The following is a 24,142-nucleotide window of genomic DNA, read 5'->3' as shown; positions in this document are numbered from 1 at the left end:
CTTTCCTAGCTTAGTTAATTTATTAATTAATTAGGCAATTTGTAATATTTAATTAGCTCGCGTAGTTAATTAATTTGTATTATTTATTTGGTCCCTCCGAGTGAGGGCAAATCTGTAATAAGTGTGGGTGAGTGTGTGTATGTCTCCCAATCCCCACTTCTTTCTTCCCTTTTATTTACCTGCTTTGATGGTAGATTAGGGTACGTTTAAATAAGCATACCTTATGCAATGCATGCTTGCATTCATACATTTGTCTTGCATGCATCGGGCTCAGTACATCATGCTAACTGTATTTGTATTTCAATTCCAAATTGAATACGTGCATCAATTGGTTGCATCTCACATGCCATGTTTAGGATTAGCCGAGCCTATCTAATGCATCCTGTATGTGTTGCATTAGCCACTTTAACATGAACTAGGATCACGCATGTTTGCTAACTAGTTTATTGTTTTGGCACGGAGTACGATGTAAGTATTTATGCTTTAGCATCCTCTCATGCGTGTGAATGCTATCATGACAACATGTTTACCATGCGGCTAAATGCTTATGTGATAAATTGTTTGAATGCCTGTGGGTGAAGGTTGGATTGTTTGAGTTGGAAAAACTCGTTGAAATTCGTATCTTAGCCTACTTGCGAGTAGCAAATTCCAACACATTTTCCAAAACAAACGGATATGCAATGTTTCTTTCCAAATTAGGCAATCTAGTCTATACTTGTTTGCTGTGCGCATAACATAGTAATTCTAGGCTAACAATTGGAATAAGAACACATAACCTTTTCAAAATCGGATATCATGGTTAGTAGAGGCCGGTCTTTGAACCGGGCGAAAGGGGGTGCTCATAGCTGACCTTCCCCGATCGTACCCAAGCTCCCGAGCCGAGACAACTTCGGTGATGACGGACATGTGGCCTTTGGCACCGAGTCAGGGTTTCCTAAATTTCCCCATTAAAAAATATTTAGGTGGTGACTCTATATCTGGCAAAGCAGTCCACGTTTGGCACTTCTTTTCAAAAATCTGTTTCTCAAAATGATTTGCCAGATTTGGACTCTTTGGTTCAAGATTAAGAACCGCGACACAAAATCGAGTCTGAACTGTAGCGAGGGCCCCACGCGGGCGCGTCTACACCCAGAAGCACGCTCGAGCGATGAAAAGCTCGCTCGAGCAAAGAAACCCAAAACATAGTCGTCGCTCGCTCGAGCGAAGGAAAGCTCGCTCGAGCCAAGAAACACAACCTTCAGGTCCAAACTTGACGCAAATGCACGCTCGAGTGAAAGAATGCTCGGTCGAGCCAAGAGACACAAGCATAAAGCTCGCTCGAGCAACAAAAGCCTCGCTCAAGCAAAGACACCAAAAACTGGGCAGCAACACTTTGTTTCTAATCACAACCAACCTGTTACAAACCTGCCCAACACATCCTAAAACTCAAATACAAAGAATTAAAGGTTAGAACGAGACATATACAACAATACTGAACTATGGAACCCAAGTCCAAAATACTGTACATAAAGGAGAAAACCCAGGAGTGCTATATACCGCTTAAATAAGTTGAAACCAAACAATCAAAATATTGTGAAGAAATTATAAAATAAAAATAAAAAATAGGATTTGGCACTTGTAACAAAATATTTTTTTAATTTTTAATTTTCTCAATTCCAACATTAATTTTTTGATTTGTTTTCAATCTAAATTATTCACTTGTTTTTGTTAAGTAATATTAACCCCCAAAAAAGTATCTCAGTCATTAAACTCAATATAAGTACAAATAAAATATCTAAAATATCATTTATAGATTTTTCTATCTACTATAATAGTGAAGGTGGTTGAAATAATTTAATGCATCCTTAACAAGTATCCTTCGGGCATTGCTTAACAAAATCCTACATTAAATGCCTAAGATGCCATTTTGCTTGAATTTAATGACTAAAATAACTATTTTTCTATCGAATTTACTTAATATAAATAGGGAAATTGTTTAAATTGATAAAATTAAAATTTTATGTTCAAACCCTAAAATTTTTTTTTTTTTTTTTTTTACTTTCCCCTAAATACTAGTATAAGATTGTGTAATTTATAATATTTATCAAAAAAAATATTTAAAAAGGAGATTGATTCTGTTATTCATCAAGTCTGTACAAGGTTAGGGTAATGACAAATAATCGTCATTGCTTATTCAGAAGTAAGCTGAAAAATCCCAAGATACTCCCAAAATGAACTCACTAATGCTGAAAATTTAAACCTTTTGAAAAAAATGTATTTTTGTGAGAATGTAGTGAATCATATTAAAACATTTGATTTTTTATTGTTGTTGTCGTCTTCATCAATTGTGATTTAAATAAGTTGAACCCAACAATTAAAATATTGTAGAGAAATTATAAACAAATAGATTGAATTTGACACCTATAATAAAATAAATTTTCAATTTTCAATTTTTAATTTTCCCAATTTAAACATTAATTTTTTGATTTGTTTTCAATTTGAACTATTCACTTGTTTTTATTAAGTAATATTAACCCCAAAAAAAAAAATGTATTTTAGCCATTAAGCTTAATGTAAGTGTACATAAAATATCTAAAATATTATTTTTAATTCAGTTTAATGACTAAAATAAGCTTTACTTAACAAAAATAGACAGATTATTTAGATTGAAAATAAATCAAAAGATTATGATTTAAATTAATAAAATTAAAAACTCGGCATTTATTTTATTACAAATGTCACCCTTGAGTTTTTTTTTTTTTTGTAATTTTTCCAAATAATATTTCCTTAAATTGCAAAAATTACTTCAGTTTTTTTTTTTCTTTTCTTTTTTTTTTTTTTTTTGTTGTTGTTGTTGTTACAATTGTCCCTTTATTTAAATTTTTTTTTTTCATCAAATTCAATTTTCATGATATATCAATTTGATGGAAAAAAATATATTCCTTTCTTGATTTGATAAACATTATGATAAAAAAATTAAAATTAATTTCATTTTTTTTTATCAAATTTAAATTTAATTAACTAAAAAAAAACCTTCAAGGATCGGAGATATTCCAATCACCGCCATCAAGAAAGCTTATATTCTTGTTACCTTTTTCAGTCCTTGAATCCCTTATTATGTACTGATTAACACCATTAGGAGCACAAATTGACCATAATACTTTTTTTTTAGTTTTTTATCGAAAAATAAGCAGAAATTGATTTCGTTATAGTAAATTAAGATCGTGGTGCCAAAATTTGATAAAAATTTGCAAGACAGATGAGAAATAAAAAATAAAAAATAATTAATTAATAGTTTCTCGACTTCAATCTACTGATTTTCTGATCATGTTAGAAATCATATAAAGACAATTCATATTAAATATACAATATTTTAGGATTAAGGTACAATTATCTCTTGTATATGTATTAATCTACACTATATGATATGTCTTTTTTCAAATTACAGTGTTGATATCCGTGATCCACAAATGATGATTTATCCAGATGAGCAAAAATAAAAAAATCATAGAGAAATATAACCAACCAAAATAATTAAGAGGATTTTTTTTTTAAGATCCCTAATATTGAGATTTTAGAAGATAAAAGATATACAATATTTTCATAGTAGTTAAGGTCTCTCAACATTTCTACAGAGAAAATTTGACTTAGAGAAATTTTGCCCGACTCAGAGAAATTTCAATTTTTACAGAGAAATTTCTCTAATTTTATAGAGAAATTTTGAAATTTCTCTGTGATCATACCAGAGAAATTTCATTTCTATAGGTTGGGGCCAAAATTTCTTTGAGTCAAGTGAAATTTCTCCAAGTTGAGCAAAATTTCTTTAAGTCGAATTTTCTCTGTAAAAATGTTAAGAGACCTTAGCTAATAAAAAAAATATATATCTTGGACCTCTCCTACTATACAAAATTGGAAAGGAATGTTTCACTAGTTTTTCCCAAGTCATGTATCTTAATCAGATCAAGTGGACCACACAGTATAAAAAAAACAAAATGTTAATCCTTTAATTTTTCCTAGAAATTATAGGAACATGTTCCTTTAGGCAATGTTTCAGTCTTAGATTCATGGAATAAAAAGGTGGGGAGAAAAAAAGAAGAAGAAGTAGGTTTGTACTTCATTTCCTTTTCTTCTCCCTTTTCTTTTTTTTTCCCCCTCTACAAATCCAAATTCGAAACACAAAAATTTCCAAATAAAATCACATTGGTTGTGCTCACTATCCCCAATAAATAAATAAAATAAAATAAAAAAATCCATCATAAAGGCATTTAACTTTTGTGTGTGCATCTGTCTATGTTTACAATCACAAATTTGAGAACTACTAAATTTTGATTGCATAAACCATAAAAATAAATAAATAAGATGAAAATGCACAAATTTTCACATATATTAAATTTTAATTACATGAACCATATAAAAAAAAAAAACAAAAAAATCACCTAGGTTTCGCCATGTAGTTTTATTGCCTCAAGCTATTCATAGCAAAACTTGTACAAATAACATGAGAATTATTTGGGTAGAAAGTCACATAAGGTGTGTATATCTATCGATATGTTTTATAAGAAAAAAAGGATTTTTAGTGAGAATCCTTCTAGGAGCTCTAAACTCTCATTCTAAGATTATTGAATTTTTAATTTTAAAAAAAAATTATTGACTAATATATTTAATTAATTATTAATTATTTTATAAATAATAATTATTCTTTAATTTATGGATTTCAAATGAAAAGATAACAAAATATTCCATAATCACCCCCCATCATAATCTCTTTCACCAATTTTCAAAAACTTAAAACCTTTCTTCCTACTCTTTCTCTTCCTTCCCCAAACTATCTCTCTAATAAAAAACCTACCTATCTTACACAGTTCTAATATTTTTTTAAATGTCAGATGCAACTTGCTTATCCCTAAAAGGATTATATCATACAAGAAAACATCACACCATTTTTATTATTTTTTTCTAAGGTTGTTAAAGGTTAGTCAATATTAATTTCTTTTTTCTCTACTCATTACATTTTTATTTTTCAACAATACTATTTCTCCATTCTTTTACACCACATCGCTTTCAATCTCTTTTTTCTACTTGAAGATCTATACTATATATATAAGAACATATAGTGGGTGTGCTCTTAAGCCTCCAAATCTCTATTCTTAATTTCCTAAAATTTTAAAAAATTATGTGGCACTTAAGTTTCAAACTCACTCCTCTCCAATCACTTCCATTTAAAATATATATATACATATATATATATATATATTAATAATTTAATAATATATGCTCTTAAAATAATAGTTATCCAAATACAAACTTATTAACAAGAAGAAAAAAATAATAATAAAAAAATTAAAAAGATAAATAAAACTATCACGAAATTCAAAAATATTTGAATTGAAAATCTATATAAAGATAATCTATATCTATCAACAAAATTCAAAATAAAGATTATTTAAATTTGAATTCGAATCTATAATAAACGTAATCTATATTTGTCTATCCAATTTCACATCTCTATCCTCCTATATAAACAATTATATTTCAATTGATTATAAACACATACAAAATTATTATGTTACTCTTTCTCTTTCCCCTCCTCTCCTTCTCTCTATATATAATTTTATATTGTTATAGGTATAGCTGAAATGCTCCTCACATTTGCATTTTTTGTCTAAATTTTAATTTTTTTTACAAGTGACATCATAAATATAATACCAACCTTGATGGCTCAAGAGTTTTTTAATTTCTTTTTATGGCATCAATGTTGAATATTATGTACCAAAATTGCAAAAAAAAAAAATGTGTAAGAAAATTATTTATGTGTATCATTCTCATAATAACTTTCCCACCAAACTAAAAAACTCTTTCCTATTTGAGAATTTCAGAGTAATTTAACTTAACCTTTAAGTATTTACTATATTCTTTTACCTAAAATTTTATCTTTCGAGGATATTTTGGTGATGGGTTCACATAGTTTATATGTTTTCATGTAATATTTAATTTTTCTCTTTTACATTTGATATCAAATTTATTTTTTTAATAAGCAACTTGAATAATTGAGTCTTTTATTTTGTTTTGTTTGTGAGTTGACAGTAAAATATTATTTTTATCGTAGCAAAGCAGAGTTATCAATTATATGATACTTATTGATGTTTCACTGCAGTTGTTTTTGATTTATTTGTTTGTTTAATTGAATTACATTTTATGTTTTTGGTTATTAAAATCTCATCAAAAATATATAATAAAAGTCAAAATTGACTTTTAGTGACGAATATTGAAAGTGTCCCTAAAAATAACAATTAGCGACAAATTTTCTATCGTCGCAAAATGTTTGATTTTGCAAAACTAAAATATTTCGTCGCTAATACTTCGTCACAAAATGTCTCCATTTGGTCGCAAAAAGTAAAATAGTGACCTTTTTAACAACAATTATATTTGGTCGCAAAAAGCAAAATAGTGACATTTTTAACAACAATTATATTTGGTCACTAAAGGTTAGAAATAACATTTTGAAAACATTCAATTTCATAGCTACAAATTGACATCCAAAACACAAATCTATTCCTGTAGAAAAAAAAAAAAAAAAAAGGATCAAATCTTACACACAAGATCAAATCTATTCCTATATATACAAAAATCAAAACTCTAAGTATCCAAATTCACTTCAACATAGTTCATTATATGAGTAAAATCCCAAAACAAGATCAAAATAGTTCAACATTGTATGAGTTAGAACTCTATGACGACTTCAACTTTGTCTTTCTCTCGCACCACATCTTCACAAGTTCAGTTACAAGAGCAACATGCCCCAAACAATTAGTTGTTCCACGACCACAAAAGCTTATCACCGTCTATAGTCACCAACAGTTTCATGTAGTATAAAAATTGAAATTCATATGGCAATCTAAGTAAGTCTAGAAACAAAAATTTGGGCTGATATAAAGCAATATAAAGCAAAGCAAACCTGATGCAACATTGCTTTTTTGCTCCCGAGTACGACTAGTCAGGATGACATAGGGATCCATGTTACCTACTCATTATCATCACATACACCTCATCAAAGAGAAACACAAAGCCAATTGTCATGAGATTGTGATCTTTTAAAGTGCAAAGAATACAAGATGGGTTTGACTTATGAAGACCAACCTAACCAAATCTCTTCTAGTTTTCAAAACAACAATATAAAGCAAACCCACTTCTCTAATTAAAGCCACTTTTCTCTCTAACTTTTAAACCCACAAAGCAAACCCACCCACATTAAACTCACTTTTCAATTGTAGCCACCATATAAAGCAAACTCCCTTTCTCTCTCTCTCTCTCTCAAAAAAAAAAAAAAAAAAAAAAGCTACAAACCTATACTAAATTCTAGTCAAATAGTAATTTGTAAAAGAAGAAGAAAATGTTATATTCCCACCACACACAAACAAAAAAAAGAAAGAGAAAGAAAGAAAGAAAGAAAGAGAGGCATAAATGGATATGTAGTACACACACCTCCAATCAATCTATTTAAGCAAAATGAGAAAGAAGGTAGGTAGTATGGGTAAATCGATATATATATGGAGCATCTTAAACTAATAAATGCTTAAATTAGGAATGATGAATGGAGGTACTGCCAAAAAATTCTTCTAATAAATACCTTGGTAAGATTTCCTGGAGATGCCAGTGGTAGGAAATAGGCAAGATACTTAGATCAAATATGTTGAATAATAAATTGATAAATTTAATGGCTTCAATTAACAACAATTCAAATAACTTGGTTCATTCAAACCAAAAGCTTATTAGAGCAACCTTCCTGCACTGCCAATGAAGTCTGCATACATGCGCCACTATTTTGGGTCATCATCAAAAAGATTGCCACATCGCCTACCTGAAAAAGATAGCCATGGTTACTGGAAACATTTGTCATACCCGTTTCTTTCCCTTAGCTTAATTGACAATTGCTAGACTAATGAATAAAACGTGAAGATAACCAATGCTTGAATCCAATTTCAGACTACTTTTGAAGATTAATAGAGTGGCTCCCTTTCCTTCTAAATATACATCATATGTGCATGTGACAATTGGAACAAGGAAGATAACTCATCAAGATCTTTTCTTCAGATAATTTTAGGGTCAAACCACATGCTTTCTCTTCAATTTCCTTATATAAAGAATAAATTGCAAGGGAACATTCAAAGGGAACATAGAAGAAACTATAAAGCCAAGAAAATTTAAAATACCTGATGGCAGCAGCAGAAGCAGCAATAGTTCTGGAGAAAGAGCCCACACCAACAGCCTACGGTGTTAGTGCATTATACTTCTTAGTTTAAGATATACCTGGAGTACAACTCATCTTTACAAGTTAACAGTAGTTAAATAAAAAACCATTAGAGGGAGTGGATTACCTTTTTGGAAATTGACTTTTTTTTTCTTGATTTTTTACTATACATCCTAGGATTCGTCTGTAAATTTACTTTTTTTCTGATTTTTTATGGAAAGATGTGCAAACAAATTTGAGAGAGTGGATTACCTTTTTTTGGCTAATTTAGCATGTTCCCAAACATAGCCTTAATGTTCTAGTTTAGTTGCTGAGGAAAGAAAAAAAAAGTGATGCTTAAAAATTTTAAATAAGCTTCACAATTGTGATCTAATAGAACAGAAGGACTCCACTGAAGTAAAGCTAATACAAAATTAAATTCATAGATTTTTTTTATATACTTCATTTTCAACATCCAACATAGGGAAAATGAAAAGAAAATCACACAAAATTGAAAATTTTGTAAAATTAACCAGTGGATTGATGTTAATGGTACCTTGCAATTAGCTTGCTAAAGCTGTGGCAAATGAGAGGCAAGAGAGAGCATCGTCGAAGCCATTTGAATCAGACAAGATGATGAAACAATAAGATCAACTTGAAACACTTAAAATTAGAAGAAAAAAAATCAAGTAGTGATCCTCGAGAGAAGTAGAACTTTGTTGAGTCTAAATTCGAATCGGTAATCGATGTAAAAAAACAAGAGTAAGAACACAAAAACAAACCTCAGAAAAGTAATGATGTCGTATTCAGATCTAGGAACAAAATAGCCAAAAACAAAAAACCAACCCTGCCTTTCAAATAAAATTGATAATTCGAACAAAAATGAGAACTAATCACTGTTTTCTTCGTAGATCTATAGATACACATACATATGAGGTACAGAGAGTGAGAGATGCACCACGTCTACAAAAAAATAAAATAAAAATAAAAATAAAAAATTGAAATAAATGATGGATCTGTTGTGAATGAAGCTTTAGATCTCAAATCGACCAAAAAAAAAAATAAAAATAAAAAATATGAAGAAGATAAAGAATCAAACCCATAGACTTCATGAGCTCTGTGTGTGTGTGTGTGTGTGTGTGAAAAATGATAGATCTACCTGATTGAAGCTTAACATCTCATATGTTCGATAGATCTACCGTTAACGAGTAATGATAAATCGATTTTCATGATCCATTTTCTCACATCGAGCTTCAAACGAGAGAGAGAGAGAGAGAGAGAGAGAGAGAGAGAGAGAGAGAGAGAGAACTACAAAATCAGGGCAAAGGAGTGTCTGAGCTCATAATTAAAGAATATCACAAGTTTTGTTTTCGTCTCTAAAAGATTGTTTTTAGGGACCACATTGAATTGGTCTCTAAAATTTAGTCTCTAAATAACTAATTTCTTGTAGTGTAAATACATTTGGTAAATTCGAATAGGGGGTGTAGATTGGTATTGTTTAAGTTGGCCTGAGTGTCCAGGGTGAAAGACCGAAAACACCACAAAGTAGGTACCACGTGCCTTCCGTTTAGGAGCCGGTAAAGTGGAGATTGGTAGTGCTAGTTATGCCTACTTGTAGACACCAGCCTAGGGATTTCCAGTGTCATATTTACCGCCCTTTGTTCTATGAAATGGATAATTGAATTGGTTATGCTATTGAACAAGTGCATGGCATAAGAGTTTGAAAATGAGAAAAACCTATGATTTTTGGCATTGGCATCTCATATGCATTGCACCTCATGATATTGTTAAACTATGTACACTTTATTTAGATTATCTCTGCTGAGCTTTATGCTCATCCCTTAGTGGAAACCATTTTTAGGTGATTGCGATGTGCCTTTGTCGAAGTGAAGGCAAGAAGGAACTTTTAGAGCACGAAGCTTTTTTTTTTTATTTGTTTTCTTTTTGTAAGCCAAGGACTATTCGTGTTTAGGTGTGAACACCATTATTGTGTAACTGTGCAAGGCCTTAGAACTTATAGCCAATAGGGTATTATTTTGTACTTAGCTTGCTTTAAATTTCTATCATCACATGCCATAAATTTATATTTTAGAAATAGTGAATGTATGAATGCATGTGATTTCTTTTATTATTCTTACTAGAAAGTCATGAATAGAAAAGAAAGGGGTTTTGGTCCTTACATTAATGAATGTAATATTTATCATTCTCTCTCTCATGTTAATGATGGAATAATTGAAAATTAGATCATCTTGAGTTAAATTGGGTTTATCGGATGTATATATTTTTGGGGCGTTACAAAAACTAAGATCAACTACAATTTGGCAACAATAAATTTGAAAATATGAAAACGGAACCTCCACATCCATGAGAAAGGAAACGTATGGACTACACAATACAAATCTCCACTATGGTCAACTCCCTTCAATTTCATCATGAGACCATATAAAAATTGAGTATTTTGCAAACAAAAGAGAAGGAAAAAATTTCATAGATGCCGAGACATTTTTAATAGTAAAGGAACACATTTTTAAAAGTTATATGGGAGTTCAAAATGATTTTTCTAGTGGTGACAATTGTATTATAACTTTGAAAGAAACAAATATATATAAGGTTTCAAAAAATATTTTTTTAAGGGGGTTCAGCAGACGCCACTAATCATTAAGTGGCGTCACCCATGTGTCTTGACTAGACAGAACCACCCTGACCTAACAACAATACAACATTGATAATTACTTTTGGTAAGAGATAATTAAACTTTTGCTTTCAGTTCAGCAACTGAATTTTAATCCAAAATTGAAAGCTAGTAAGGCTATGTAAGTTTGTTTTAATTAGAGTGCAAGTTTTGTACTTGTGAAGGAGGGTACAGTTACTTTTATACCTCTAGTTTCCCCGAGGCTGAAGAGACATTTACGATCCTTGGTGAATCAGAGAGCTGGAAGAGGGGAATGAGTGCTTCAATCATCCTTTTTGTGCCGTAGTAGTTCGTTTGCAAGCATTCGTTACCCAACTCGTAGCTTTGAGTCATTACTTTTTTCCATGAGCTTACAACTTCTTCCTGCATTAATGAAATCATTCAGTTACAATCCTTGTGGTTTCTATTACCCATTACCTAAAAAGCATGTTTTAATTTTTAGGTTTAATTAGCAAAGCATGAAATTAGAAGCCAATTGAGGTGATTTTGACCCAGCTTATAAACTAAACTCTGAGCACTCTCCACTCTCTTCAACCACTTTTTTCTTTCTTCTAAAATATAATGACTCGTTTTTTTTTTTTTTTTTTAAACAACATGAAAGAATTATTGAAAAGGAGTATGATGACTTTTGGGATCTTTTGATCACGTAAATTATGCACATGAATCATCTTAGAGGTTGTCACATATGAGGCAACAAAAGGTTTCCCTATCACAGATTGTAGGAAAATCTTGTCCAAATATATAAATAAATATATATATATATATATACACATTTAATAAAAAGTGCACTTTTGCTCTTTTGCTTTTCTATGTGGAATCGTGTAATAGTAATAGTGATCTCCATGAAATTTAAAGATTAGGTATAGATCGTGATCTTTTCATAAAAAAACATGCAACTTTGTGAAACAAAAGAAGGAAAAATAAAATATCAAAGGCCATTACATGGTATGCATTAATGGAATCACAGCAATTTGAATTTACTTGAGGGCAAATGAAATGAATCATGCATAAAGACTCACCCAACTACCCCTTGGTGACTGCAAAGAATCCCAATCCATCTTGGTTCCAAGAATCCCAGCATTGTTCACCTACAAGAATTCAAGCTTTTTCATTATTTACTTCACAAAAAATCATTGAAACATTCAAGGAAACGAGTAATAGATCTTTCTAGAAATTGGATTGAAGGCCTTATCTCTTTAGTGTGTGAGTATATATATATATATAAATATGCTTCTCACCAATAAGTAATGCATAGTTCATTCCATATTTTCACCAATCATGCAATCGATGACAAGAAAGAAACACAACTAGTTTTCTTCACTACAACAAAATACACATTTGGCGACCGAATTTGGTGACCAAAACAAATTTAGTCGCCAAAAATATACCTTCTGGCGACTAATTTTTTTTTAGTAGCCATAGGTTCATGGTTTAGCTACCATGTTATTTTAGTCGATATATATTGTTTTTTGGCGACTAAAAAAAATTAGTCGCCAAATATATAGTAATAGGCTACTAAAATAATATTAGTCGCCAAAAGTCTATATTTTAGGCTACTAATTCTAGGTTTAGTCGTCGCATATAGTTATTTGCCGACCAAAAGATAGCTTAGTCACCAAATAATATGGACATTTGTAGACCTTTGGTGACTAAAAAAATTTAGTCGTCGTATATTCAATTTTTGCCGACAAAAAAAAAAATAGTAGCCAAATGATACTTTTGGTTACCAATATATTAGTCACTATTACTCAATCTTTCATTACAAAATATTTAGTCGTTATTCATGATGATTTGGCGAACAAAAGTTTAGTCTCTAAAGATTGAATATTTTTTTTTAGAGGGAAACGAATTAACTTTGGCGTCCGATTTACACTTTGTTCACACACACTTTTGGCTCTGTTATGTCTCTCTCACACACACATTATATACACTCTGTTCTGTATCAAACACTTTTGGCTCTCTGTTGACACTACCAAACCTCACCCCCGTTCACCACCGTCACTAGTCACCGGCGCTCGTCACCGTTGCACATCACCACCGGCACTGTTGCAAATCACCACCACCACTAAATCACAGGTATTTCTCTCTCTCTCTCTCTCTCTCTCTCTCTCTCTCTCTCTCTCTCTCTCTCTCTCTCTGTCTCCCGTCCTTCCTCTATTTCCCTATTTCTCACACTTGCTCTAGGGTTTTATATGATTTTTTTTGTTTAATTGTGTGTAGATTTCTTAACTCAAAATCTGTATTTGGATCTCAAAACTTATATCATCCTCTCATCTTCCCTTGTCATCTTGATGAAGACGACATCGCTCTTCTCAAAACTTATGTACTATCTCTTCCCTTTTAAAACCCTAATTTCACTTCATATCTCGATGTCTATTATTTTCTTATCATTTGTTTGGTTACATAGAAAACTAAATTGAGAGAATGAAATCTGTATTTTGATCTCATTGCTTTATTTGGATTTGTTCTCAAGTATCGAAATACACATAAGAAATCGTACCTATTATTTCAGAGTGATTATTATTCAGATTTTTTGTAGATTTTTGTGTGGTATTTCTTCATTATTCAGATCTTCATATGCTTTTCCATCAATAGTAGGGCTTTTCTATTTTCCCTAATGTTGTTATTCGAAATATACAAAAGCAACAGATTTTGAGGCGAATTATTTCACAATGATTAATATTTCAATTTTTGGTACATGTTTGTGTTGTGTTGTTGCCTGTTTGTTATTCAATAATAGACCTTCAGATCTTCATATGATTTTCCATCAATAGTAGGGCTTGTTTGTTTCCCCTCATGCTGTTAACAGGTTTAAAAGTAAGGAAATGTATGAAATTAAGTAGGGAAATATATGGAAATGATGCTTATTGAGCATTACCAACTACTTGTAGCTTGTTCTATGCCTTTTTTTGTTCTTAGGCCTCGTTTGGGAACAGGCTAATTTAGTAACTTTTTGGCTATTTGGCTAAAAAGGTAGGTAAAAAAAACTTGTATGTTTGGGATGACTTTTTGGCTAATTACGAAAAGATGTGCAAAAAGTAGAGAGAAAAGAGAATCTTTAACTTTTTAATATGGATTGTTGACTTTTTGGCTAATTTAGTAACTTTTTGGCTAATTGGCTAAAATAGCCTATTGCCAAACGAGGCCTTATTATGTTGTTGGGTGTCTATTAAATTGGCTTTATTGTTATGATTTATGCAGGGTTTGGGTCCTTACTCTACCAGCATAAAAAAAAAAAAGCAGAGAAGGAAATTAAGGGTTAATTTCTTAACTCAAAATCCCAAATTTTGTGTTGATTTGTTACACTTGCTCTACTGTTTTGTGTTGATTTCTCACACTTGCTATAGGGCTTGATTTCTAGACATAAATCCCAAATTCAAGCTCAAAACTAAAAATCCAAAACTTATCATGTTATAGTGGGTGGGACTGAAATTCTGCTAGTTGTGGAAAGTTGAATTGATATTTTTTGAGTGTGTAAATTTGTGAGAGTACTGAAGTGTGGTAAATATCTAAATGATTAGAGCATAAGTTATACATCTACTTATATTAATTACAAGTCCAAGTTAGTGTAAAGATACCATTGGAACCTTTAAGGTTTGCAATCAAGCCATCGTTCCTCTTGTGTAAATATTTAATTTGGCTTGCAAATTGAAATTTGCTACCTTATTTGACCTTTTGAAAATCATGCTCTTCAGTTAAGTGTTGGTTTTAAAATTCATTCATATTATAGTAAAAGTTCTACAAAAATACTCTGTTGCAAGGTTCAGATGGTCATCGTCCTATTTGGTAAGAGGAATTTCATTCATATGATAGTAAAAATTCTACAAAAATACTTCATATATTGACAATATTGTTTTGGAGAACTTGGTATTGTTTTGACATTATACAAATAAGAGAAGAAAAGAAAAGTCATTAATTATGTAAAAAAAAAAAAAAAAGAGGAGGGAATAGAATATTTAATGATGCAATATGATATCACAACGATGGAATTCCATTAAATGATAAACCTAAAAAAAAACACAGATAGGACCTGTGGCAAAACACCTTAATTAGTGGCCCCCTTGACAAATAGGACCTGTGACAACAGACGGAATGTAATTAGCACGTGGAGGTTGGGAGTTAGAGCCGAAAATGCCTTAAACTTAACTGAAAAAGGGCATTAAGGGAACAACCTCTGAACCACCATATGGATGTCAAGGCCACCTTCCCCATCAAAAATAGGACCCGTGACAATAGATGGAATGTAATTAGCACGTGTAGGTTGGGAGTTAGAGCCGAAAACGCCTTAAACTTAATCGAATAAGGGCGTTAAGGGGGAAAAAATGCGAAATAGCCCCCAAACCACTGTACGGATGTCAAGGCCAGCTTCCCCATGAAAAATAGGACCTATGATAATAGACAGAATGTAATTAGCATGTGTAGGTTGGGAGTTCGAGCCAAAAAGGCATTTAACTTAGCCGAAAAAGGGCGCTAAGGGGGCAAAAATACGAAACAGCCCCCGAACCATCGTACAGATGTCACGTCCAGCTTCCTTGTGACAAATAGGACCTGTGAAAATAGACATAATGTAATTAGCACGTGTAGGTTGGGAGTTAGAGCTGAAAACACATTAAACTTAATCGAAAAGGGGCGTTAAGGGGGGCGAAAATGTGAAACAGCCCCCGAACCACCATATGGATGTCACGGCCAGCTTACCCGTGGCATATAAGGCTTGTGACAATAGACGGAATGTCATTAGTACACATAGGTTGGAGTTAAAGCCGAAAACGCTTTCAACTTAAACGAAAAAGGGCGTTAAGAGGGCGAAAATGCGAATCAACTCCTGAACCACCATACGGATGTCACAGCCACCATCCCTGTGACAAATAAGACCTGTGATAACAGATATAATGTAATTATTGGGAGTTAGCACGTGTAATTAGCACGTGTAGATTTCTCATTCATTTTACTTTGAGTAGGAAAATGAGAATGTAGAAGAGTTACAAATAAATTTATAACCAAAACATTCTACCAATAAGCATTTATTTTATGAAGTTGTATGCTCCTAAAAATTGTATTTTTTGTAAATTAAAATCTAGTTTGGAATAAATCTTTCATGATACATCGTACGATTGTATTTTGAAAAAAGGTTTTTATAGATTGTTCTACCTTAAATGCATATTATTACAACCTTTTTCCTATGTCTAAATGAATTGATATTTTGTAATGGGTGTAATTGTTTTTTTATTTTTTGTAGATGGCTTTTGGCATGGACTTGTGGATAGTCTACATTTTTGTTTATGGAGGACACTTGACACTTTTGTATAATCTTGCTAACTATGTCGCCCTCTGCTTTTGTGTAGATTAGCACCGATGATACATATAACTTTTGTAATCCAACTGATAGTTGTTGGCGTGGCATATAGACCACCTTTTGCCGTGGTACAAATTACGGTACCACGCCAAATGGCCATATCGCATGGTAGCAAATATATTTTTTTGTTTATGGAGGGTTGGATTTTTGTATGGAAATATAATTTTAGTTTGGACACTAGTTGGTTTCTATGGAATATATACATTTAAAGTTATTCATTTTTGGATGGTTGGAAGTAATATGGATTGTGGAATGATTGATAATTTTACGTTGTGGAATGATTGATAAAACATGTATTGTTTTGTTTATATACATACTACAGGTTGCATAGAATATAGACAGGTTGTGGAGAAATTAGAATTTTGTGATAAAACATAAGAGCATTTTTTTGGCAACTAAACAATTTGTAGTAAAAAAGGAAGTACATATTTCAGTGACTAAAGTGTTAGTAGCTAAAACCAAATAAAAAATTTTGGAAAACAATTATGGCGACTACAAAGCTTAGTGCCAACAGAAAGTAGACATTAAACGACTAAAACTAAAAAAAATAAAAATAAAAATAAAAATAATAAAAAATAATAAATAATGAATAATAAATAATAAAAAAAATCAGACATTTGGTGACTAAAATATATTGTAGCGAAAAAACATAACACATTTGTCGACTACAAGTTTAGTAGCGAAAAATTTGAAACTTTTGCCAACTAAATGTTTAGTAGGAAAAACACAAAATATTTGCCTACTAAAAACTTAGTAGCCAAAAACAGTCAAACTTTTAGCAACTAAAAAATTAGTAGCCAAAAAGAAAACCACACTTTAGGCGACTAAAATCTTAGTAGCCAAAAATAATCCGACATTTGGCAACTAAAATATTTTACAGCGATTCTAGTTTGGACTCGACCCATCTTGTATTTTGGACTCAAGTTTTATGATTCTGTATTGTTGTTGTTGTCTTTTTCCCCTTATTTTTCATTGAGTTTGAGTATTGGAGTGTCTCGGATGTGTTTGGAACAAGTAGGTTGCTTAGTTTTCAAACCTCTTGTTGCCCAAAATTTTGCTCCTCTGCTCGAGCTGCACTTCTTACGCCCGAACGGGCTTTGCAAACTCTCAATACTTTTACAGGTCTGCAAAACTACTAGAAGAGTGTATTCTATGCTCGAGTGGTTCTTTCTGCGCTTGAGTGGGATTAGCTCAAGTGGCGCTGTTTGCGCTCGAGTGTTGGTCTGTTGTCTAGAAAACTATTGGAAGTGTGCATTCTTCGCTCGAGCGTCATTTCTTCAAGCGGACTGTGCGTATATCAGTTTGCAGCAGCCTCCTTCTACATCACTTTTTCCTCTCTTTTCATTCCAAAACCATAGATCTAGAGCCTCTCTCTAAAACTCACATTCTCTTTATATTTTCACCTAAATCCGTTGGTTTCTCTACCCTAGTGTCTTTGGGAAAAAGGTAGAGCATCTCAAGAGCTCCATTTTGATCCAAACAAAAGTTGGTTTCGGTGTCTTTGAAGTTTTCTCCTTGTTTTGTGCATCTTCTAACTCTGAGGTAGGGACTTTCTACACTCTCCAATAGTTTTTAACTTTTGTTGTGTAAATAATGTTGGGATTTGGAGGATTTTAGACAAACCTAGGGTTTTGGTTTAAAATCAAAAGAGGGGTTTTCAAATGATGATGTTGAAAAGGATTATGAGTGTAGATATGAGGATGTGTTGTGTTAAATTTGTTGATTTTGGCACCTGGGTTGGGTTTTGAACGAAAATGGGGTTTTGCCCTAAAATGTCTCAAATGGTTATTTTGTATAATTAAATGAAATTGGTATTGGAAATATGAAGGTAGAGGAATGCTTATATAAATGGTGGAGTTAGATATGTATTACTTTTTATAATTTATCTGTTTTAGAGATTGTATATCTGTTTAGAAATATTTGTTTTTGGGGCTATTGGTGGAGGATAGCTATGATTGTTGTAGAAATTGCTTGAGGATTAGGTGAATTGAAACTAATCGCTTATTGATTAACATTGAACATGATTGTGCTTTAATACATTGCATATGTACAATATTTGGGAGGAGAAATGGGATGTACTGTAGTAAATTAAGCTCTTGTGTGTCCAGGGTGAAAGTCCCGAAAATCGTTTTTATACATGGGTGCCGATATCGCGGACGAAATTTCTGTAAAATGGCAAATGAATGAGTTTGTATCATAAGTATATTGATTTAAGACCCAATGAGTTGCATCCTCAGTATTGGTTGATTAAATGAAACGGATATAAACAATGAAATGAGATATTAAACTTGGCATATTATGACCTTGTAAATTATAAACGATTTTATCACAAGTATTGTACATGCACATCATGCTTATATCTTTGTTAAGATTCATTCGTTGTGTTAGATTGTTTCTACTGGGCTTTGGCTCACCCTACTTGGGAAAAATCATTTTCAGGTGCTAATGATATGCCTCCGCCAAGGACTTAGCTTGGGAGGACTGTGAAGTTGAAGGCTCATTTTCGTTTATTTTGTATATAACTTTTGTACAAGCCGGGGGCTTTATTTGCATTGAGCTCCTGACTCATTTTGTTGTAACCAAGTACAATCTTGGAAAGATGTAAGCCTGTAAGGCATATGAAATATCTGTTTAACTTTTATTTCTTATTACTACTTGTAACACATGTTGTAGATTCGGGATGAACCATTTATGAATGTATTATGGATGTGTCACCTCTTGTATACCAACTCTGATTGATAAAAGATTACTATTTTGTTATGTCATTATGTATATAATGTTGGGAATCAGTTTATAGAATTTATTTCAGAGCATGACAACTTCGTATCAGAGTGTACCAAGTTTGAATACTTTGGGTACGTGGGAAGTGGTTACTACCACAATGGATTTGTCTCGTTTGATAGAGACATTAGCATATATGATATGCTTACGTGATAACATGACTATGGGGTTATATGGGTATGAGATTTGATTTCGAGGATATTGATTGGGTCTACGGGTTTCTAGAAGTCCTATTAAAAGAGTACTTGATCACTGCTATTTCTAATTGGAACTCTGGCAACGCCGCGGGACAATTATTGTCCGGGAATGAAATTCGTATGTGTTTATGTGTAGTGAATTATTGTTGTCCACCGCATTAGGACGCGAGTGAGTTAGCTTCAGCACATTTGTGAATGTGCTAATATTTTCTGTTACCTTCATTAGGATGTCAGGACGTGGACATAATAGTGGTAGGCGTGGTAGGCCTAGAAGACATGAGGTGCCTATACTGGATGATATTCCAGTATAGGAGAAACGGGTTGGTCAGACTAGTGTGGCTGAACCAGTTGGTCAACTGGCTATGGGCACCTTAGCCCATGAGATGGCTGAAGCGCTGCTGGAATCCATGGACATTCTCAGGGCTGAGAATCAAGTCCAGTCCCAAGTAGTTGAGGCAAGGCCATCTTTCTTGAAGCGAGAGTTTTTTCGGTCAAATCCGGATGAGTTTGTGGGTGATCCTAAAGAGCCACTAGAGGTAGATGAGTGGCTAGAGCAAATAGTGAAAATGTTCGAGATGTTTGTCATCGAGGACGACCAGTTGCGAGTGACCTTGGCATCTTTCCAATTGAAGTGAGATGCAGGTCAATGGTGGAAATATGCGCGTGGGTGCATTAGGGTGACTTGGGAGGCTTTTATCAGTGCCTTCCGGGACAAGTTTTTGCCTCCCACAGTTAGAGAGAAGTTGAGAGATCAATTCTCTAAGCTTGTGCAGTTGAATACTCTGGTGGCTGAGTTTGAGGCCACATTTATCAGCTTGTCTAGGTTTGTACCAGAACTCATGGCAACTGAGGAGTGCCGCTGTTTAGAGTTCGAGAAGAGGTTGAGGACCTAACTTATGTTCAAGGTGGTCAGGTCAATGATTACAGATTACGGACGCCTTGTGGAAGTGGCAGCTCATCAGGAGACCGTAATGCAAATGCAGGAGAAGAGAATGAGCGACTCTAGGAGGAGTCAAGATGTTCAGGACGACAGTAAGAGGCAGAGCGATTCTAATCCTCAACAGTCCCAGGGAGCATAGTCGAGCTTTACCTTTCCAGTGCCAAGTTTGGGTTCTATGAGGGGTGGTCAGGGAGATTTCACTTGTTACAAGTGTGGTCAGTTGGGCCACAAGTCTCCAGCTTGCCCATAGAGAGGAGGAGGGCAACGGTCTGCACCGTCTTCAGCTCGTTCTTAGGGCCAGAGTCAGGGGAGAGGCCAGCCGGTCACTTGTTATCAGTGTGGGTAGGTGGGGCACATGAAGAGATTTTACCCTCAGTTGGGCGGCACATCTGGTGCGTCTGGTTTGAGGCAGACACAGAGCCACCAGCCAACACAGTCAGCACAAGCCTCGAGGGCCAATCAAGGAGCCTCTTCGGCTCAAACAGTGCATTAGGCTTATGCTCCGACGGGTGAGTAGGTTAAGCAAAGACCTACGAGGTGTGTGTATGTTGTTACTGCGGCAGATCTTGTACCAGCTCCTTCTATAGTGAGAGGTACCTTCTTGTTTTGCAATTCAGTTGCTAATGTGTTGATTGATAAGGGTGCATCTCATTCATTTATCTCATCTGCATTTGCATTGGTTTTGAGGTTAGAGTTGGCTCAGTTAGCATCTCCTCTCTATGTAGAGTCGCCTATTGGTGGTGAGATTGTTTTGAAATAGGGGTGTCAGGGTTGTGACATAGAGGTTGTTAGTCGCCGACTCCATTTTGCATTTGTGTTGATTGACATGTCTAGCTTTGATGTTATTTTGGGTATGGACTGGTTGTCATCATATCAGGCTGTTATAAATTGCTACAGGTAGAGGGTTATTGTATGTACCTTGAGCGATGATTGTTTTTATTTCTTAGGGGACCAGGTTGATAGGGTCTTATCACCGGTGTATGATCCGCATGGGTAGAGTGAGCTTAGTCGCCTTCTTGCCAACTTCTTGAGTACTGAGTGTGATAAAGTCCGAGTTGAGTTGCCAATGGTAGTTTGTGAATACCCAGATGTTTTTTTAGAGGATCTTACTAGCTTACCACCTCACCGAGAGATCGAGTTCTCTATTGATTTAGTGTCTAGCACGACACCAATCTCTATGGCACCATATAGATTTGCACTTACGGAATTGAGTGAGTTGAAGATTCAACTCCAGGAATTGTTAGATAAGGATTTTATCTGCCCTAGTACTTCACCATAGGGAGCCCCAGCTCTTTTTGCCAAAAGAAAGATGGTGCATTGCGATTTTGTATAGATTACCAGAAGTTGAAGCGAATAACTGTTAAGAACAAGTACCCAATGTCTCATATCGATGATTTGTTTGATCAGTTGAAGGGGTCTTGTTGCTTCTCTAAGATAGACTTGAGATCGGGTTATCACCAGCTAAGTGTGAGTGAGGGAGAATGATATCCTGAAGACGGCATTCCGTATGCGGTATGGCCATTATGAGTTTCTAGTGATGCTCTTTAGGCTAACCAATGCACCAGCTGTGTTTATGGATTTGGTGAATCGGATCTTTCGTGAGTTCCTAAACCGTTTTGTGGTCGTCTTTGTGGACGATATCTTGATTTACTCACCCTCTGAGGAAGAGCACGAGGAACACTTGCGAGTGGTGCTTGAGTTGCTTAGAGCACACAAACTGTATGCTAAGTTTAGGAAATGTGAATTCTGGCTAAGGGAAGTTAAGTTCTTAGGCCATGTGGTATCCGGGGAAGGGGTGACTGTAGATTTATCCAAGATAGAGGCAGTGCAAGATTAGAAGCAACCTAAGAATGCTTTTGAAATTCGTCGTTTCATGGGGTTGGCCGGGTATTACTGTTGGTTTGTAAAAGATATCTCTAGATTGGCTGCACCGTTAATTAGACTGACCAGGAAAGGAGTTAAGTTTGTGTGGAATGAGACTTGTGAGAAGTCTTTTCAGGAACTTAAGGTTAGACTTACAACTACTCCAGTATTGATTATTCTGGAGAGAGATTTGGGTTATTCAGTGTATTGTGATGCCTCACGGAAAGGTTTGGATTGTGTGTTGATGCAAGAGGGGAATGTGGTAGCTTATGGCTCACAGTAGTTGAAAAGACACGAGAGAAACTACCCTACTCATGACCTAGAGTTAGCAGCGGTGATCTTTGCCTTGAAGATTTGGAGACATTACCTGTATGGTGAGAAGTTTGAAGTGTTTTCTGATTATAAGAGTCTGAAATATCTGTTTACACAAAAAGACTTGAATTTGAGGCAGATGAGGTGGATGGAGATTATAGAAGATTATGATTTTGAGTTGCTTTATCATTCAGGGAGGCCAATGTTGTGGCCGATGCGTTGAGTACAAAATCCATTGGTAGTGTGGCTAGTGTTGTCATCTGGGAATGTGAGATGTTGGGTGCTATTGGGGAGTTTGACTTGCATCTTAGCGAGTTCGTTGAGTTTCCAACCTTGTTTTCGGTAGTTGCACAACCTACACTTGTGAACCAAGTGATAGAAGCACAGAGGGGTGACCTTGAGGTGGAATCCCTCTGGGAGAAGATCTCCAGTGGGAAGGTAGAGAGAGGCTTAAATGTGCATCTCGACCTGAGTGTGAGATACCGTGACTGTTTGTTCATGCCAAAGTCTTGCCGAGAGGAAGTACTCTGAGAGTTTCACCATCTACACCTTGCGGTGCATCTGGGAGGCACAAAGATGTATCACGATTTTAGTCACCAGTTTTGGTGAAGGGCTATGAAGAAGGATGCAGTCATGTTTGTATCAAAGTGTCTTACTTGTTAACAAGTGAAGGCCGAGCATCAGAGACCAGTGGGTCTGTTACAACCCTTGTCTATAGCTGAGTGGAAATGGGAACATGTCACAATGGATTTTGTTGTGGGCCTTCTGTGGACTCAACGAGGTGGTGATGTAATTTGGGTAGTAGTTGACCAGTTGACTAAGTGGGCGCACTTTATACCTATGCATATGAGTGACTCGGTAGATCATCTTACCTTTATATTAGGGACATAATGAGGTTGCACGGGGTCCCTATGACGATTTTTTCGGATAGAGATCCATGTTTCATGGCTCAATTGTGGCAGAGCCTACAGAGTGCCTTGGGCACAAGACTGACCTTTAGCACTGCATATCATCCTCAAACTAACGAGCAATCTAAGCACACCATTCAGATTTTAAAAGATATGCTTCTGGGTTGTGTCCTTGACTTTAAGGGTTCGTGGGAGAGGCACTTGTCCTTAGTGGAGCTTGCCTATAACAATAGTTTTCAGTCGAGTATTGGCATGACACCGTTTGAGGCCTTGTATGGCCGACAGTGTAGATCCCCTATGTGTTGGGCCAAGGTGGGTGATGCACCTATGTTGGGTCCAGAGTTAGTCCAGGAAACGACGGAGAAAGTTACACTTATTTGTAAGAGGTTGGTTACTACCCAGAGTTGCCAAAAAAGTTATGCCGACCGTAGGAGGAGACCGTTGTCTTTTGAGATGAGGGACCATGTATTCTTGAAGATATCACCTAGGAAGGGTTTGATGAGGTTTGGAAAGAGTGGAAAGTTATTCCCTAGATTTATTGGTCCTTTTGAGATCCTTGAGCGGATCGGAGAGGTAGCTTATCGTTTGGCCTTGCCGCCACAGCTTTCTGGAGTTCATGATGTGTTTCATATTAGCATGCTTTAGAAGTATGAGCCGGATCCATCACACGTGTTGGATTGGACCGAGTTAGACGCAGATGAGGATGCCTCGTATAAGGAGAGGCCGGTGATAGTCTTGGATACCCGGGACCAAGTCTTGTGAAGCAAGACGATTCCTTTGGTTAAAGTATTGTGGAAACATCACAGGGTTAAGGAAGCAATTTGGGAACGTGAGTTAGAAGCCCGTGAGAAGTATCCAGACTTATTTGTTGATGTTTGAACACGTATTGG

General features: G+C 34.6%; 2 long non-coding RNA genes and 1 pseudogene across 2 annotated transcripts; all 3 read right to left on the bottom strand.

Moving 5' to 3' along the window:
• Positions 1-24,142, bottom strand: part of LOC145790371 ((+)-neomenthol dehydrogenase-like) — a 59,454-nt pseudogene that overhangs the window by 27,893 nt on the left and 7,419 nt on the right.
• On the bottom strand, positions 6,478-7,068 carry LOC145790005 (uncharacterized). Its single transcript, XR_014328559.1, has 2 exons — positions 6,935-7,068; positions 6,478-6,821 (listed from the first exon to the last, which is right to left on the bottom strand). It is a non-coding gene; the product is annotated as an uncharacterized LOC145790005 (long non-coding RNA).
• On the bottom strand, positions 7,656-8,316 carry LOC145790003 (uncharacterized). The gene is made up of 2 exons (XR_014328556.1): positions 8,190-8,316; positions 7,656-7,837 (listed from the first exon to the last, which is right to left on the bottom strand). It is a non-coding gene; the product is annotated as an uncharacterized LOC145790003 (long non-coding RNA).

This window comes from Camellia sinensis, chromosome 5 (assembly GCF_055761805.1).
Source record: "Camellia sinensis isolate YWXY chromosome 5, ASM5576180v1, whole genome shotgun sequence".
Classification (NCBI taxonomy): Eukaryota; Viridiplantae; Streptophyta; class Magnoliopsida; order Ericales; family Theaceae; genus Camellia; species Camellia sinensis.
The sequence above is the reverse complement of the archived record's forward strand: the minus strand, read 5'-3'. Positions and strand labels throughout refer to the sequence as shown.